Source organism: Triticum dicoccoides, chromosome 2B (assembly GCF_002162155.2).
Source record: "Triticum dicoccoides isolate Atlit2015 ecotype Zavitan chromosome 2B, WEW_v2.0, whole genome shotgun sequence".
Taxonomy (NCBI): domain Eukaryota; kingdom Viridiplantae; phylum Streptophyta; class Magnoliopsida; order Poales; family Poaceae; genus Triticum; species Triticum dicoccoides.
Window position 1 is genome coordinate 250,224,952 of NC_041383.1, and position 17,992 is coordinate 250,242,943.

At 50.2% G+C, this 17,992-nt stretch overlaps 1 pseudogene; it reads right to left on the reverse strand.

The window, feature by feature from the left end:
• Nucleotides 1-390: 390 nt before the first annotated feature.
• LOC119367635 overlaps nt 391-17,992 on the reverse strand; it is an 82,924-nt pseudogene continuing 65,322 nt past the window's right edge.

The following is a 17,992-nucleotide window of genomic DNA, read 5'->3' on the forward strand; positions in this document are numbered from 1 at the left end:
CCCCGAGCCTTCCAATTGCCTGGACCCATCAAAATGAATAGTCCAATATGTGTGATCCGGCTTCTCCTCTGGTGCTTGTAATTCCGTCCAATCATTGATGAAATCAACAAGTGCTTGAGACTTCACGGCCGTCCGAGGCACGTACTTCAGACCGTGTGGCCCCAGCTCTATAGCCCACTTGGCAATCTGGCCAGTCGCCTCCCGATTCTGTATAATATCACCCAAGGGAGCTGAACTGACCACTATGATGGGGTGCCCTTGAAAATACTGCTTCAATTTTCGACTGGCCATAAAAACACCATAGACCAGCTTCTGCCAATGCGGATACCTTTGCTTGGACTCAATCAGCACCTCACTGATATAATAAACCGGCCGCTGAACCGGATATTCCTTGCCTGCCTCTTTGCGCTCTACCACAATAGCCACACTAACTGCCCGAGCATTAGCCGCTACGTATAATAATAGTGGCTCCTTGTCGACCGGAGCTGCAAGAACAGGCGGATTGGCTAACTGCCGCTTCAAATCCTCAAATGCCTCGTCAGCAGCTGTACTCCAGACGAAATTGTCTGTCTTCCTCAGCAGTTGGTACAAAGGGATAGCCTTCTCCCCGAGGCGGCTGATAAACCGGCTCAGCGCAGCGATTCGGCCCGCCAAACGCTGAACATCGTTGATACACTCCGGTTTAGCTAGAGATGTAATAGCCGTAATCTTCTCCGGGTTAGCCTCAATTCCTCTGTTAGACACCAAGAAACCCAGCAACTTGCCTGCTGGAACACCGAAAACACACTTGGCCGGATTAAGCATCATCCTGTAAGCTCGCAAGTTGTCAAAGGTCTCCTTTAAATCATCCACCAGTGTCTCCTTCTGCCTTGATTTTACTACAATGTCATCTACATAAGCGTGCACATTGCGGCCGATCTGCTCATGCAGGCAATTCTGTACACACCGTTGATAGGTGGCTTGGGCACTCTTGAGCCCGAAGGGCATAGATACATAACAGAAGGCTCCAAAGGGAGTGATGAATGCTGTTTTCTCCTGGTCCTTAACCGCCATCTTGATCTGATGATATCCAGAGTATGCATCCAAAAAACTCAAACGCTCACAACCCGCCGTGGCATCAATGATCTGATCAATACGGGGGAGGGCAAAAGGGTCTGCAGGACAGGCTTTGTTAAGATCTGTATAATCCACACACATACGCCAAGTGCCGTTTTTCTTAAGAACCAGCACCGGATTAGCAAGCCACTCTGGATGGAACACCTCAATAATAAAACCAGCTGCTAAAAGCCTGGCCACTTCCTCTCCAATGGCTTTGCGTCTTTCTTCTTTAAACCGGCGGAGGAACTGTTTCACCGGTTTATACTTAGGATCCACATTAAGAGTGTGCTCAGCGAGTTCCCTCGGTACACCTGGCATGTCAGATGGCTTCCATGCAAAAATGTCCCGATTCTCACGGATGAACTCGATGAGCGCGCTTTCCTATTTGGGATCCAGGTTGGCACTGATAGTGAACTGCTTGGATGAATCGCCGGGCACGAAGTCAACAAGCTTGGTCTCAGCTGCCGATTTGAACTTCAGATCTGAATCATGCTCTGTAGTTGGCTTCTTTAAAGGGGTCATATCTGCCGGATCGACATTGTCCTTATAATACTTCAACTCTTCCGTGGCACAGACCGACTCTGCGTAAGCCGCATCACCCTCTTCACATTCCAAAGCGATCCGACGGTTCCCGTAAACCGTTATCGTCCCCTTGTAACCCGGCATCTTGAGCTGTAAGTAGATATAACAAGGCCGCGCCATGAATTTGGCATAAGCCGGTCGCCCAAACAAGGCGTGATACGGGCTTTGGATCTTCACCACTTCGAAGCTCAATTTTTCCGACCGGGAGTCATGCTCGTCTCCAAACGTCACATCTAGAGCTATTTTACCAACAGGATATGCAGATTTGCCTGGCACAACACCATGGAACACCGTATTTGATGGTCTGAGATCCTTGTCAGTTAGTCCCATGCGCCTGAATGTCTCATAATACAGTATGTTAATACTGCTTCCTCCATCCATGAGTACCTTGGTAAATTTATAACCCCCCACCTGAGGGTCCACCACTAATGCTAACTGACCCGGATTATCAACCCGGAGCGGGTGATCTTCTCTGCTCCACACGATGGGCTGCTCTGACCAGCGTAAGTAACGCGGTAAGGCCGGTTCAACAGAATTCACCGCTCGTTGGTGGAGTTTTCGGTCACGCTTATCCAAGCCCGTTGTGAAGACATGGTACTGCCCATTGCTCAACTGCTTCGGCTGGCTCTGATAGCCCGACGGCTGCTGCTGCTGCTGGCTCTGATAGCCTGACTGCTGCTGCTGCTGCTGGCTCTTCTGATTATTCTGGTAGTTGTGACCGCCCTGATTACGTCCTGAACCGGAAACCCCATCGTGATCCGGCCCGCTGAAACCGGATCCTGACCCGCCACCTGATCCGTGATCATACCGGAAAGCATTAGAGTTCTTGAACTCCTGCATGATGTAGCAATCTTTCCAAAGATGGCTAGCCGGTGCCTCCTTCGTCCCGTGCTTTGGGCAAGGCTGATTCAACAAATAGTTCAAACGGCTTGCACTAGGATTGGGAGCCCCGTTATGATTTGCCGGTTTACCTCTGCGCCGCTGCCCCCTGTCCTGTGCGTTAGTGTTAGCCACAAAGTCCACGCTGCCGTCCGCCTTGCGCTTGCCTCCGTTTCCATGACCCACTAGTTTATTCTGCTGCTGTTTGGAGTTGCTATCCTTCTTTCCCTTCCCTGCTTCATTATCATTAAGCTCGGGATCCTTGGTACTGTCCGAATCGGCATACTTCACTAGGGCAGCCATGAGGGTTCCCATGTCATTACAGAGTCGCTTCATGCGTCCCAGTTTCAATTTTAGAGGCTCAAACCGGCAGTTGCCTTCCAGAGTTAAGACTGCAGAGTCAGCATTAATCCTATCAGACGAGTGCAAAAATTCCGAAACGCGACACACCCAGTGGGTCGTTGATTCTCCTTCTTCCTGGACACAAGCCGCCAGGTCTACTATGGACTTGGGCTGCTTACATGTATCCTTGAAATTCTGTATAAACCGGCTCCGCAACTGGGCCCAAGAGCTGATAGAATTGGGCGGTAGGCTCTTTAACCAAGTACGAGCCGTGCCTTCGAGCATCATGGTGAAATATTTGGCACATGCAGCCTCATCCACATCCAGCATTTCCATGGCCATCTCATAACTCTCTATCCATGCTTCAGGGGGTAAATCAGCGGTATAATTCGGCACCTTGCGTGGGCCCTTGAAATCCTTAGGCAGGCGCACACTACGCAAAGCAGGGATCAAGCAAGGCACTCCTAGAGCGGATGTGATTCCTGGTCCGGCAAAGGTGGCAGAACGAACCGGTGTAAGTTGGCCCGCATTATCCTGTGCTGCTAACTCGGCCTCCCTTTGTGCCCGGGCCCGGTTCACCGCATCCCGAGCATCGACAACACCACCCGCCGGGTCATCACCACGGGCCGCTTCACGGCCGTGCGCGTTGCTTGATATGGCCGGTTCATCTATGCGCCTGCTGTAACTCCGGCTCGGACGGGGCGTAGAATGAATCTGATCACGGCTGTATGAGTATGCCTCCTGCTGCATCAGCGCGGTCCGGAGAAGCTCCTTAACCCGGCGCGTTTCTACTGCTTGCGGAGAATCTCCTTCGACCGGGATGGCCTCTAACCGTGCTGCGGCCGCAACAAGGTTGTCCATAGGATTCGAATAATGACCCGGGGGCGTCTGCACCGGTGGAGGCATCGCAATATTTTGCTGAGGGGGCTCCATCAGGCGAGGTTGGACCGTCGCTCCTGGCCCTGGCGCCTCAATCCGGTTTGTCTCCTGGTACCGCGGTGGATTACTGGGTCCAGCTCCCGGAGTGTGAAAGAGATTTCGGGGGTCAAACCCTAACGGCAGGCGTGATCTGTGCTTTCGCTTTAAAACCTCCTGTGATGCATTTTGGTCAAGCATGAGTTTATAGGCCTGTGCGTCCAAAGCGGCCCGCTCTGCGGCCATCCGGTCTTTTTCTGCTGCCAGATCCGCTTTGGCTTGCACGATCTGCTCTCTCACCTTCGTGATTTCTGCATTATGAGCATCTTGATCCGCCGGGTCATCCTCTGCCATAAGCGCGGCCAGTGCGTCAAACAGATCAGATAGAACTTGAACCGGCGGGCGCACAAGGCCTCCTGCCCCTGCTGCCGCTGCCGCTGCGGATCCGGAGAGCATTGCTGCGGCAGTCGAAGAATAATTCGCCGCCTGGGTGCCAGCCATGAATATTCCAACCCGGTTGATCTGGCCTGGGGGCTCCGGAATGCTGTCGCCATCGGAACAACCCCTAACTTGATCGTCTTGAATCCGGTATAGCGACTCGGTCTCTCCGGTCGAGGACTCGTCGCCAGAATAGACGACAGTCTCGCTATCGCGCTCTGATTCGTCCTCATACCCTCCTCCATAGATGACTCCAACGAAGGCACGCTTCATGGCCGGTTTAACCTGAGTAAACCTCGCACGCTGAGCCGTCTCGACGGGGTTGGTGTAGATGTCCGGCTCAGGCCCAGGCTCACCGATCTTGCCGATGAAGATTTGTACGCTGCCAAAGGGGACCCGGTAACCATACTCAATTGAATCGGCCTCCGGACCCCATCCTGCATCATCGATGTAGATCCTGCCCCGACGACTCTTGGTCATCCGGCCCACAACATAGCCTTCGAGTCCTTTGAGCTTGCCCTCCAAGATCGTCAAACCATCATGCGATAGCCCCACGGTGGGCGCCAACTGTCGTGGATTTGTCACGGCAGATGTCCTAGCGAAAGGACTTAGTCGTGGAGCCATCGCTACGAGTTTACTTGAAGGGGTTAAAGCGGACACAAAGACACGTGGGGTTTATACTAGTTCGGCCCCTTCGATGAAGGTAAAAGCCTACGTCTAGTTGTGATAGAATTGATGTGGTCTCGATGGCTAGGGAGCAAACAAGCTTCGCCTAGGCCCGAGTTGTGGTTGTCCCTTGAACCGCCGCCGGGTCGTCCCCTTATATACACGGGTGACGCCCGTCGGTCCATAGAGTCCCAGCCGGTTCATATTCGTATCCCGGTCGGTATCTCTCTATTCCTAACTTACAATACAAGCTATACATCAGGTCGGTTTTACTGATACAGATTCTAAACCGACTATAGGCCTTGGGCCTTCACCTGCTTATACCACTATGACGTTAACCCGGCCCAAGTAAGCCGGTTTATGCCCAGTCGTAATATCCCCAACAAAGCCCCCTCACGAGGTTGGTCCTGCCAGCGATCCTCACGAGGTCGGTCACGCCACTCCTGGCGAGGGCCTCGGTCGTCCCATCGTCCTCCACCTCTTCCTCCTCCTCGGCCGTAGCCCCGATCGTTGCACTCGGGGCGTTGACCGATGCGTCCTTCCCGAGCGGCTTTGAGCTCCTGGCATTCGTTGGTGTTGTGGGTGTAGAGGTCGTGGTAGGCGTAGTATCGGTTTCCTTTGGACGACTTCGGATGGTCCCTGCCACGCTTCATGTCTGGTTCTGCTGCAAGCACAACTGCTCCTTTGCGCTTCATGTCTTTGGCCTTGGCTTTCTTCTCTTTCGGGTCAGCAGCTAGAAGCTCAAGAAGGGAGAGGCGCCCCTCCTCAGCCCTTGTGCACAGGGCTGCAAGAAAAGCTCGAGGCTCATGAGCCGCTCGAGATCGACTCGTAATTTAGCTCGACTCGAGATCGACTCAAAAAGAAATGAGCTGAGTATGAACACTTTATGTAGCTCGATCGAGAAACGAGCCGATCTTGAGCCAGCATTGGCTCTCTCGGTTTTAGCTCGATAGCTCGATATAATATAAGTATATTAAATAACCTTCATACCAATCTCCAAGAATTAGGATCATTCATTTTCATATATGTTCTATACGACTTTTTTTCTTTACTTTACCTACTAGCAAACATGGAAATTAAGCATGGAGAAAATTTATTCTCATCACGTGGCCAACCGTGTGTTCAATATCTTGTTATTTTGGTCAAAGCTTGAGACCTGGCGCACCTTTGTCGCCTTCTATTCATGTCCTCTTGTTATTAAATACTACTCCTCACTTGAGAAAGGATAATTCGAATTTATAGTGATTTTTCTGTTCTATTGTCGCCTATCTAGCTTTAAATTTTGCCTTAAAATGATTTTAAAAAATCATCTTATTTAGCTCGAAACTAGCTCGAGATCGACTCGAGATCGCTACAAGCTGAGCATGAGCCATTTTCTGCGGCTCGGCCTTGAGCTTCGCACATTTTGGACTCGCTCGAATTTTAATATGAGTTGAGCTGAGCCTAGGCCAACTCGCTCAAACTCGACTCGTTTGCAGCCCTATGCGCACTTGGTCGCCAGGTTGAACAACTCTAGAGATGTGCACAGATCCTCGTGGATAGCCAGCTCCTCCTTCATCTTGACATCGCGGACGCTGTCAGAGAACGCTGAGATGATGGCCTCCTCGGTCACCTTGGGAATCTTGAGGCGAGTGCTGTTGAAGCGTTGGATGTACTTCTACAAGGTCTCTCCAGGTTGCTGCTTGATGCGGCGCAAATCACCCACGACTGGAGGACGGTCACAAGTGCCCTGGAAGTTGGCGATAAAGCGGGTGCGCATCTCGTCCCAAGAGGAGATCGAGCCGGGAGGCAGGTTCAGGAGCCAAGTGCGGGCACCGTCCTTGAGCGCCATGGGAAACCAGTTCGCCATGACCTTTTCGTCTCCGTTGGCCGTCTCGATGCCCAGCTCGTAGAGCTGCAGGAACTCTGCAGGGTCGGCAGTGCCGTTGTAGCGAGGAGGCAGATCCGGCTTGAACTTGCCTGGCTAGGCGACACTGCGTAGCTCGGTGGTGAAGGCGCGGCAGCCAGTAGTAGCCACTGGGGCCCTTTGTAGACGCAGGACTTGCTCTTGGAGATTCCGGCGCGCCGCCGCCAGGGGCAGCGCGGGGTCTTGACGTGCTGGCGTAGGGATGCGGTCTTGACATGCTGGAGCGGGGAGCACACGAGCGCCTTCTTTCCTGTCGCACGGGTGCTGGACGTGGTGGGTCTCGTCCAGGAGCTGCGCGCCTTGGTGCCAGGGCACCTTCTTAGGGAGGAGGTGGCGGAGGCACCTCCTGAGCAGCGTCGCCCACGTAGGACGGAGGGCAAGGCAGGGAGAGGGACGGTGCAAGAGAGCCCCCTGCGGCACCGACGAGCTCGGTGGTGCGAGCGAGCCACTCCTTGTAGAGGTCATCGACGGGGTGGTAGTGCAGGAGCTCACGTGCCAGGAGCAATGCGGCCTACGCGTCCGTGGGGGCGCGACGAGCGTGAGACGACGAACCAGCTGGAGTTAGCGATGGAATGGCGGTGCGGCCTTTCCGCCGCACCGAGGGATGCAACGATGACGCTTGCTGCTTGTTCCCCGCCGGGCCGGTGGCAGCGTTGGCGGCAGGCGACGGAGAACAACGGGGCGGCCCACCGATGGGAGCCGTCTGGGCGACGCGGGCGGCGAGAGCAGCCCGACGCTCGGCGTGAGCTCAGCGAGCTGCCATGGATGCGACGAACGATGGAACGAGGGACGTCGGAAGAAGGATTCCGGCGCACCCCTACCTGGCGCGCCAAATGTCGGATATCGGTTTCCGGCAAAACCCTTAAGGTTCGAACTCTGGGGTGCGCGCGAAGATCTACTTCCTACCGATCCACGTCCGAACGCCTTGCCGTGAATCTAAGCTACACGATGAACAACACAAGGGACACAAGGTTTATACTAGTTCGGGCCACCGTTGTGGTGTAATACCCTACTCTAGTGTGTGTGGTGGATTGCCTCCGGGGCTGATGATGAACAGTATAAAGAAAGAACAGCATCGCGAGAGGTGTTCTTGAGCTGGTGCGGTGTTCTACTTGGGTGGATTCGATCGTCTCTGGATGAGATGAGCTCTACTTTGGTGGCTATCTCTATTTATAGGGGCCCTGGTCCTCTTCCCAAATATTGAGCGGGAAGGGAGCCAACAATGGCCATTTTGAAGGGGAACAACTAGTACAGGTTATCCTGACTAAAGTTGGTCTTCGATTGCCAAAGGCACTGGCGATGACGCTGTCTTGGGCTCCATGGTGACCTCCGTCCTGCCACTCAGCTGGTCTTAGTCTCGTTGCACCGATATGGTAACCTTTGCTTGATGCCTCGGTACTTCGCGCATGCGCTTACCCCCTTTGCACCAAAGAGGAAACGAGGACACTGCGCAGGCTGGCGCCCACCTGGCGCCCGCCTGGTCTTGATCGTCATGGCTTGAGCACCTCGCAAGGTACCCCTGCCTTGATCTCTCCACCTCCTCGTGAGCCTGCCTGGTGAGGCCGCCCCTGGGGAAGCCTTGCGTCGTCTGACCCGCGAGGCTTGGCCCCTCGCGAGGGTATTGAGCTTGGGTTGATGAAGACAGGTCGTACTGGGCCACTGCTTGAGCCACGCCGCAGGCCGGATGAAGGCAGGTCCGGGGACCCCCGTTCCCAGAACGCCTACAAACATGGTCAAGAAACGACTTCCATTGGAAGAGTATTGTACGTTGATAGGCTGACAGCTGGGTCCATAGAAGCAGCAAGGAATTGGCCTCTTACTACGCGCAAAATAATTATTCCTCCACCTGATAGCAGGGACCCACCGAACGGGCCACTGTATTTCCTGAAAACAACTTTTCCCCCTGACTGCTCGGACCCACCAGCTACATCTTCGCATGCAAGGAAGTGCGTCCATATTACGAAAAAACGATTCGCCCCCCTGACTGCTGGGACCCACCAGCTACATCTTTGCACGCAAGGAAGTGCCTGACTTTCGGGACCCACCTGGTCGAAGCGTACGTAGTGTTGTCATTCTGGTCGCGAACATGTACGTACATATTGGTCGATGTACAGGCACGCACGTGTCGCGCGCATGTAGCATGTACACGTACGTACATCGGCCGAGGTGCAAGAAACTAAATACGGCCACGTACATACATACGAGCTAGGTCTCGAACGCCTACTCGCGCATACGTACGACCAAGGCTCGTGTACATGGCTGGGTCGGAACGGAGAAACGACATCGGCATCGTGTTCATGGGGAGGCAATAGAATGCGTCATGTTCATCGGAAGGCAACGGAACGAGTGGGAGCTAACCGTCTTGGATGGAATAGCTGATGGAAACGAGGCCTGGCGTACCACAGAACGGAAGAAACGGCCTTGTGTTCGACCGGCCACGGTCGAAACGGGATCCTGTTCATTGGGAGGGGTCTGGCGTACGGCAAAATGGAGGAAACAGACTTCTGTTGGACCTCCTATGGTCGGAACAGGGGCCTGTTGATCGGGAGGGGTGTGGCGTACCGCAAAACAGAGGAAATGGACTTGTGTTGGAGCGCTACGGTCGAAACGGGGGTCCTGTTCATCGGGAGGGGTGTGGCGTACCACAAAACGGGACTCCACGCGATACTGTTCATCTCCACCGTCGACCTCCTTCAGCCTGCACGGGCTACTGTTCATCCACCGTCGACCTCCTCCAGCCTCCACCTGCGACTGTTCATCCACGGGCTCCTGTTCATCCATCCTCCACCACGCGCTCCTCCACCGGCTACTGTTCAACCAGCCCTCTCCACGGGGTCCTGTTCAACCACCCCTCCACGGGCTACTGTTCATCCAGCCCTCTACAGGCTACTATTCAACCAGCCCTCCACGGGGTCGTCCTGTTCATCTAGCCCTCCACGGGGTCATGTTCATCCAGCCCCAACCGGCTCGGTCGGGGTCCTGTTCATCCAGCAACAACGGCCTCTACTACCATGGGGTCCAGTTCATCCAACCCCCCACCGGGAACTGTTCATCCACCCCCCAACAACACTCACTGTTCATCCTGAGGCAGCATCGATCAGCTTCAGTTAGTAGCAGTAGCGAAGGAATCGCTCAATCGGGTTCAGTTAACAGCCATCGATCGGTCGCTCAGGTTCAGTAACGCGTAGCCTGCAGTGCAATCCCTTGGGTTCAGTAGGCAAACGCCTCGCTCGGGTTCAGTTAGAGCCCAACGCCTCGCACCCACGCGCGTGCGTGTACAAGAGAAACGCGCAAACCTTCGTGCATCACTCGGCCCCAACCACCCACCGTAACCGGGAACACCCCGATATTTTCCTCGCCCTCGCTTCTACCACGGGTTTTTCTGTCATGGATGGCCCAAAGAATGTCATGCAGCTGCGTCTCCGGCCCTCCCAGGACAAAAAGCCCATTTTCTGTCATGATTTTTTGTCATAGAAGTAGGAGCCCACCACATCTATGATGATACTGGGTTTTGTCACAATTATCGTCATAGAAGTGTCATAAGTATGACAGGAAAAAAATTCATTCGGCCCAAAATGTCACGAATGTGTCTTTTTTTGTAGTGCTTCTAATACTGCAAGAGCGCTGAAGATCATGAAGATGCTAGTCTTTGATAGGACTAGGCTCTCCCCTCTTTTCTGGCATTTCTGCAGCCCAGTCCATATATACAACCTTCCTTTGATAATGTTGCATATGTAGTGTAGATCCTTGCTTGCTGAGTACTTCGGATGAGTACTCACATTTGCTTTGCTTTCTCCCCCCCATATCCGTTTGATGCAACTAGATGATGAAGCCCCTGAGACCGCTGCCCCCGCCAACGACTACTGCTACCCCGAGGGTGCCTACTACTACATGACGAACACCGACGACCGGGAGTAATGAGGAGGCTCCCAGGCAGGAGGCCTTGCCTTTTCGATCAATGTTGCTTTTGTGCTAGCCTTCTTAAGGCAAACTTGTTTAACTCATGTCTGTACTCAGATAATGTTGCTTTCGCTGACTCGTTTGTTTTCGAGCTTATGTATTCGAGCCCTCGAGGCCCCTGGCTTGTAATATAAAGCTTGTATTATTTTAATTTGTGTCTAGAATTGTGTTGTGATATCTTCCGTGAGTCCCTGATCTTGATCGTACACATTTGCGTGTATGATTAGTGTACAATAGAATCGGGGGCGTCACATGCTGGTTTCTATAGGAGGTTTATCAATGACTTTTCTAAAATTTCTAGGCCTCTTACTAATCTTTTGCAAAAGAATATTCCCTTTGTGTTTGATGATGATTGTATGGAAGCCTTTGAAACACTAAAGAAAGCCTTAATTAGTGCACCTGTTGTTTAACCACCTGACTGGAACTTGCCTTTTGAGATTATGTGTGATGCTACTGATTATGCTGTTGGTGTTGTTCTAAGACAAAGAGTTGATAAGAAACTAAATGTTATTCATTATGTTAGTAAAACTCTAGACAATGCTCAAATAAACTATGCTACTACTGAAAAAGAATTCTTAGAAGTGGTGTTTGCTTGTGATAAATTCAGATCTTACATTGTTGATTCTAAAGTAATTTTTCACACCAATCATGCTGCTATAAAATATCTTATGGAAAAGAAAGATGTTAAACCTAGACTCATTAGGTGGGTTCTTCTGCTACAAGAATTTGATTTACATATCACCGATAAGGAAGGAGCAGAGAACCCCGTAGCTGATAACTTGTCTAGGCATGAAAATTTTCTTAATGACCCACAAACTATTAATGATAGCTTCCCTGATGAACAACTAGCTGCAATAAGTGTTTCTCATAATACACCTTGGTATGCTGACTATGCTAATTATATTGTTGCTAAATACATACCACCTAGCTTCACATACCAACAAAAGAAAAAAATTCTTCTATGATTTAGGACATTACTTTTGGGATGACCCACATCTTTATAAAGAAGGAGTAGATGGTATTATTAGACATTGTGTACCTGAGGATGAACAGGAAAAAATCCTACGGAAATGTCACTCTGAAGCTTATGGAGGACATCACACGGGAGACAGACCCGCTCATAAAGTATTGTAATCTGGTTTTTATTAGCCTACTCTCTTCAAGGATGCTCGTAAGTTTGTCTCATCGTGTGATGAATGCCAAATAATAGGTAATATCGATAAGTGTCAAGAAATGCCTATGAATTATCCACTTGCTGTTGAACCATTTGATGTTTGGGGATTTGACTTCATGGGACCTTTTCCTTCCTCTAATGGGTATACACATATTTTGGTTGTTGTTGATTATGTTACTAAATGGGTAGAAGCTATTCCAACCAGTAGTGCTGATCACAACACCTCTATTAAAATGCTTAAGGAAGTTATTTTCCCAAGGTTTCCCTAGATATTTAATGACTGATGGTGATTCACACTTTATTCATGATGTTTTCTGTAAAATGCTTGCTAAGTATGATGTTAACCATAGAATTGCGTCACCTTATCATCCCCAGTCTAGTGGTCAAGTTGAACTTAGCAATAGAGAAATAAAACTAATCTTACAAAAGACTGTCAATAGGTCCCGGAAGAATTGGTCTAAGAAATTAGATGATGCACTTTGGGCTTATAGAACGGCTTATAAAATTCCTATGGGTATGTCTCCATATAAAATGGTTTATGGAAAAGCTTGTCATTTACCTCTTGAGTTAGATCACAAAGCATTTTGGGCAATAAAAGGACTCAATTATGATTCCAAACTTGCTGGGGAAAAGAGGTTATTTGATATTAGCTCATTAGATGAATGGAGAACCCAGGCTTATGAAAATGCTAAGTTATTCAAAGAAAAAGTTAAAAGATGGCATGACAAAAGAATTCAAAAGCATGAGTTCAAAGTCGAAGAATATGTTCTTTTGTACAACTCTCGTTTCAGATTCTTTGCAGGAAAACTCCTCTCCAAATGGGAAGGACCCTATGTCATCGAGGAGTTCTATCGATCCGGAGCTATAAAAAAAATAATGCTGAAGGGACTAGCCCGAAGGTTATCAATGGGCAACGAATAAAACACTATATCTCAGGTACGCCCATTAATGTTGAAAGCAATGTTATCCAAACTTTGGCACCGGAACAACACATAAAGGAAACCTTCCGGAACACTCCAGAATAATGAAAAAAGAAGGTATGTGATACGGTAAGTAAACGGACTCCAAAAAATCCGCAAAAATATTTTTTGTCAATTTTGGAATATTTAAAAAGTCAGGAAAATAAGAAACTTTCAGGAAAGTGACCCTGGAGGGCATGATACACCTGGGCGCGCGAGGCATGCCTGGCGCACCCAGGTGGGTTATGCCCACCTTGTGTACTTTTCGGACTCCGTTTTTCTTCCGTTCTGCTTGTTCCCCAAGATAAAAAATCTATATATACCTCCCGAACCTGTTAACCTCCGTATCGCGGAGAAATCTCCTGTTTTCTTTTCTTGCTGTTTTCTGTCAGATCCAATCCACCATGGTCGCTTCAAGCTCCTCCAAGGACAAGTTCTTCGGCAACGTCATCAACCCATTTATGCGAGAGGTGATGCAGCACCCCCAAGCTATCACTACAAAAAAAGACACATCCGTGACATTTTGGGCCGAACGAATTTTTTCTGTCATACTTATGACACTTCTATGAAGATAATTGTGACAAAACCCGGTATCATCATAGATGTGGTGGGCTCCTACTTCTATGACAAAAAATCATGACAGAAAATGGGCTTTTCGTCCTGGGCGGGCCGGAGACACGACTGCATGACATTCTTTGGGCCGTCCATGAAGGAAAAAACCTTGGTAGAAGCGAGGGCGAGGAAACTTTCAGGGAGTTCCCGGTTACAGTGGGTGGTCGGGGGCTGAGCGATGCATGTTTCTCTCGTACACATACGCACGTGTGTGCGAGGCGTTGGGCTCTAACTGAACCCGAGCGAGGCGTTGGGCTCTAACTGAACCCGAGCGATTATACTAGCTACGTTACTGAACCCGAGTGATTCGTTCGCTACTGCTGCTAAATGAAGACGATCGAACCCTGCTGCCTCCTTCACTTGATGAACGGTGAGCGTTGCTGGGGGGGTTTGGATGAACAGTTCCCGGTGGGGGTGGATGAACAACACCGCATGGTGTTGCCTTTGGATGAACAGGACCCCGATCGATCGAGCCGGTTGGGGCTGGATGAATAGGACCCCGTGGAGGGCTAGATGAACAGGACGAGCCCATGGAGGGCTGGATGAACAGTAGACGGTGGAGGGCTGGATGAACAGTAGCCCGTGGAGGGGTGGTTGAACAGGAGCCGGTGGAGAGGGCTGGTTGAAAAGTAGCCGATGGAGTAGCGCGTGGTGGAGGCTGGATGAACAGGAGCCCGTGGATGAACAATCACAGGTGGAGGCTGGAGGAGGTCGACGGTGGATGAATAGTTGCCCGTGGAGGCTGGAGGAGGTCGACGCTGAAGATGAATAGTATCCCGTGGAGTCCCGTTTTGCGGTACGCCACACCCTTCCGATGAACAGGACCACCGTTTTGACCGTAGCGCTCCAACACAAGTCCGTTTCCTCTGTTTTGCGGTATGCCACACCCCTCCCGATCAACAGGACCCCGTTTCGACCGTAGGAGGTCCAACACAAGTCTGTTTCCTCCGTTTTGCGGTACGCCAGACCCCTCCCGATGAATAGGATCCCATTTTGAACATGGCCGGTCGAACACAAGGCCGTTTCCTCCGTTCTGCGGTACGCCAGGCCTCGTTTCCATCGGCTGTTCCGTCCAAGCCGGTTGGCTCCCACGCATTCCGTTGACTCCCGATGAACACGAGCATTTCGTTGCCTCCCCATGAACACGATGACGACGCAGTTTCTCCGTTTCGACCCAGCAGTGTACATGAGCCCTGGTCGTACGTATGCGCGAGTAGGCGTTCGAGACCCCGCCCGTATGTATGTACGTGGCCATATTTTCTTTCTTGCAGACTGGCTGTTGTACATACGTGTACATGCTACGTGCGCCCCTCTACATCGACCAGTATGTACGTACACGTTCGCGACCAGAATGACAATGCTACATACGTTTGACTAGGTGGGTCCCGAATGTCAGGCACTTCCTTTCGTGCGAAGATGTAGCTGGTGGGTCCCAGCAGTAAGGGGGGATGTTTTTTTTCGCGAAATACAGTGGCCTGTCCGGTGGGTCCTTGCTCTCAGGTGGAGGAATAATTATTTTGCGCGTAATAAGGAGCCAATTCCTTGCTGCTGCCCTAGACCCAGCTGTCAGCCTATCAACGTACAGTACTCTTCCGATGGAAGTCGTTCCTTGAACACGTTGACCACGCCGCACCGAGAGCACCAGGGCGGTGGACGACGGCGAGGCCTGGTAAGGGGATGACGCGGAGCCGGGGAAGACGTGGCAGTGAATGCCCACGCGTAGAGGAGTATGAGGGTTTACTGGTTCGGCTGTGGTGTGAGGCTGCCGTCGCCGCAGAATAACAGGGGGTGTGGGTGAGTAGAGGGATGGCCTGGCCAGCGGTGGGAGTAGTAGGGGCGGTGAGGCCTCCGTGGCATCACAGCCGGCCACGGGAGGCAGGAGCACGCGGCACGACCGGCGCTGGTTTGGGCGACTGGAGCAAGAAGACTAGAGGTTGAAGAAGCACTACGGCTGTTGGATGGACATCGTACGGTCACTGGAGCTAGAATTGTTCATATTGACTGAGTTGACAAAGCCCTCCGTCCCTGTCAACTTAGTTGGCGCACAAGTCAGCCTCTCACTATGGTGGGTCCCAGCTAGCAGGGGGATATTCATTTTTTTGTGTGTAATAAGGAGGCACTTCCTTGCGTGCGAAGATATAGCTGGTGGGTACGACCTGTTAGCGGGGGAAACATTTTTTTCACGAAATACAGAGGCCCTTCCGGTGGGTCCCAGCTGTCAAGTGGAGGAATCATTATTTTGCGCGTAATAAGGAGGCATTTCTTTGTGTGCGGCCGTGGACCTAGCTGTCAGCCTCTCCACACACAGTCTACTTCTGATGGCGTCGTTCGTTGACCACGTTGACCACGCCGCGCCGAGCGCATCCAAGGTGGTGGACGACAGCGAGGCCCCGGACAGCAATGAGCCGGAGATGGGAAGATGCGGGAGTAGAGTCGCAGACGGAGAGGTGTACGAGGGTTAACTGGTTCTAGTGCGGTGTGGTTCGACAGTCGGGGGAGAAAAACAGGAGGTGTGGAGGGGTGGAGGGATGGCCTGGCCAACGGTGGAGTAGCGCTTCACAGCGAAGCATGCTAAGTAGAGCTGCTAGCAGCAGGAGGCGGGAGGTGGTCCCGGCGGTGCTGGAGGTAGAAGACGAGAGATTGAAGATGGATGCCGGTCGTTGGATGTAAATCCAATGGCTAACGATATCATAATCATTTGTTGACTAAGTTGACAATGACTTGCGTTGGCTTCGACCTATTAGCCCACATTTCAGCCTCAAAAAATGTGGCACGTATTCAACCCATTTTTCAGAATTTACAGTCTTTTTTTTTGCGAGGTAGAATTTACAGTCAATTTGATCTTTTTTTGAATTACAGTCCATTAGCTGGGCTGGGTGAACAAATAATGTAGCGTCCATGTGGCCCATTTATTGTTTTCCTAAAAAATTATAGGCCATTTGCACTTTCTCGAAATACACGATTTTGCTGGGCTGATTCTAATTATAATGTTGGGTTGGGCCAGCAATGTTATCAAAAAATAAACAGGGGCTGTGCATTTTGTTATAAATATATTTAAATAATAAGTGATTTATTATTACATTCGTCCTTAAATCTTACCAAGCTTTTGTACACAATCACTAGGATTTTCATGCCAAAAAAATCCAGGATTTTATTGTTAAGAAATTATTTTTATAAGTTAATAAGATGTGGGATATTGTTTTCTTACATATGTAAGTATCTGTTAAATATATGATGACAATAAAAATAATATATAATAACATATAAAATAATTTAAATATTTATAATATAGTTAGAAGAGAAACATAAGTTGGACCAGGCGTTCCTATTCTTATATAGAAAAATAGAACAGACCTCTGCGTTTTCTTCAAAAAAAATACATAAATTGGGTTGCCGATGTTTCAGGAAAAATAAAACCTCGGATGGGAAGTCAATAGGCCGGTCGATACATGATGGCCCTCAATAAAATACAAAGAGGCCTATGGACCTCCCATCCGACGTCGTCGGTTGCGCATGTTAAAAAAGAAAGCCTAGACGGGGCAGCCCAAAACCAAGCTGATACTTGCTGCCCAGTGATAATAAATGATACCTGCCAGCTCCCCGGCTTTGTTGTTTATTTATCTCCTATAGTAACTACGTTGAAGCACCTAAAAAATGTAACTATGTTGACAAACCCGTGGGCCCTAACGTCAGTATAGCATTAGGAGGAAGTATTTTTTCCGATGAGGCACTTGCTTGCGTACGGCCATAGACCTGGTGGGTCCCGACTGTCCGCCTCTCCACGTACAGTCCTCTCTAGATTCCTCTCATTTGTTCAGCATGTTCATAACGGCAGACAGCGGCGTCACGATGAGTGCACAATGGCGCAGGAGGGGATCCGACCACCTGAGGAAATGCCTTATTAGTAACGAAATTACTGAACTAGCCTAGTGGCCAAGTGACACTACCCGATAGTTGTTCCGCCCGGGTTCGATTCCACCTGTCCAGGGAAAATATCTCCAAATTTTTTGCCTCTGCCTTTATTGACATGTGGGTCCCCATTGTCATCTACGCACACCACGTCCAACACTTGCCAAAACTTCATCCCTCATTTTCTCTATGTTTCTCACACTCGACATTGTGTGGGCATTTTGAAAATAGCATATCTTTTTGACTGTGCATCATATGAAGACGTGCTATGCATGAATGTTGATCAGCATGATGTTAACTGGCTGGTAGTTCCATTTTTGACCATGAATAAAACTTCCAACATTATGTTAACCCTGTTTGAAAAGTCCGTGTTAATATAAATGCTCCACCTCTGAAAGTTGCAGTTTCTTATCTGAAACTGAACTTGCAGTTTCTTATCTGAAACTGAAACTTGCAGTTTCTTCTCTGAGAATCACATTGTCTGCACTTTTATACTCCTATGAAACTACATTTTTTAAGTGCTAAAAATAGATCTCTAGAATTCATAAAATA